Genomic DNA, 1798 nt, shown 5'->3' on the forward strand with positions numbered 1-1798 from the left:
TACACTTGTAAAACGGCCTCAGATCTTCTGTCTGAATAACAAGATGCCGACATTATTATTCCATCATCATACATTGTTGTTATCAAATTCATTTCAGTTCCATTTGATGTTCATGTTGATAAGATTGTCGAAACTGATGTGTGACACTTAGGGGTCTGAAGCTTAATACCTGCAAAACAGATGCTGTTGGAGCATGTAGTGGGTTGATGGATGAAATCACTTCGGGAGCTCTTGTCTTGCATGTCACTAGTGTCACCTGCAGGGATGAGGCAACTTGCCAAATCAAGCGTTTCTCTCTAAATGTGTAAGTGCAGCTGCACACATTACCACAAATACACAGAGGAAACAAAAAGGGGAACTTAATAAAAAATTTGCAATAAATGCTGATTCATTTATGTATATATATATATATATATACAGTATATATCGAGAGAGAGATTTTTATTTGCACAGTGAACAGATGTTTCACATGGCTCTTCTAACATATCTGCGTCTGACCTCAATGTGCGTGCGGTGTGCTTCAACATTTTCCACTCCATGTGGTATCAAATGACTGAAGTGTCAAAAGGCCTTGTATAATTGGTACAAGGCCTTAAATGATGATGACGAACATGGACTACAATTAACGTCATCTGTGAGCGATTGAGGTTGAGAAGAAAATAAGTAGATGACAGTGAAGAAGACAGACGTTCGCACGCGTATACCTAAAATCTTCTGTTAGCACCAATAAGAAGAACAAGTTATTATAAACGATGCAAGAGACGACATGGCCCGTCAGCATGTCAGCTTCTAAAAAGAGAGACCTACCGCAGGCCTGGAAGACATTTCCATGAATAAAGAGCTTTACCGCTTGTGTTAAAGTCATGCAATTTCTACCTTTGGTGTCATGCAGATTGTGGGGTTTATTGTGGTGTTGAATGTAGTCGATGGAATTTGTAAATGGAATGAACTAGGTCATGGTCAATGAGTGAGAACGTTTTTTGCTTTACTGTAGGTGGGCTGCTCAGCGAGCGTTTAGCACGCCACCTTAAATAGTCAGCTACCCGACAGATGTCTGCGTGACCAGCTACAGCACCGAACTGAACACCAAAACCACTTCCTTTTCTTATTATAGCGCAAATGGAGAAGTAAGAACAAGACAGCCGAATGAGTGTACCACTGATTGAGATTAGCGTCATTCGACATCACCCAGTCGTTCGTTCATCTCACTTCTTCTACTCGCAGCATATTGTGTCCATATTTATTGATACGAAACCTTATTCTTCTTGGAACTCAATCAAGATCTCCAACAATGTAAGTGATATAAATGAATACACACTTTTACTTTGAAAACCTGTAAACACTATCAGCTTCATTTTTAAACAAAGCTACATCAATGCTAAAGGTTTATTCCAGTGTTTATAATGACATATATGTACATTACAGTACATTGCGGCTGAATATTTCCTAAACCCTGCTTTAGGTCTTTTTAAAGGGCAGCCGCTGGTCCTGATATAAGCATATTCAGCAATGAAATATTGAGATCCATGGAGCCAATGCTCAGCTCAGTGTTATTTTCTGTCCTTTGTGTCGTCCGTTAGCCAGTATAATGTTCCATTTGATTGGACTTGATTTTCCAAAGAAAGCAACGCTTGGGACGCAATGCAGTTCAGTGGCGAGTCGGACTTTCAGCACACGGGTCTGTCGGGCCGGAATCGAAAAAATCCACGGCTTCTAAATGGTCACTGTGATGGATTCATTTCTAAATTGTTACTAAGTTATTTTCATACTGAATATGATTGTATAAAAGGAAATAATC

At 39.5% G+C, this 1798-nt stretch overlaps 1 protein-coding gene across 1 annotated transcript in view; it reads left to right on the forward strand.

Annotated features, from left to right (window-relative positions):
* Window positions 1–1218: 1218 nt before the first annotated feature.
* Window positions 1219–1798, forward strand: part of LOC306787610 (uncharacterized protein) — a 2113-nt gene continuing 1533 nt past the window's right edge. The window contains exon 1 of the mRNA XM_079282800.1: window positions 1219–1293. The gene's annotated coding sequence lies outside the window, so the exon portion shown is untranslated. The remainder of the gene's footprint in view (window positions 1294–1798) is intronic.

This window comes from Melanostigma gelatinosum (genome assembly GCF_949748355.1).
Source record: "Melanostigma gelatinosum genome assembly, chromosome: 14".
NCBI classification, from domain to species: Eukaryota; Metazoa; Chordata; class Actinopteri; order Perciformes; family Zoarcidae; genus Melanostigma; species Melanostigma gelatinosum.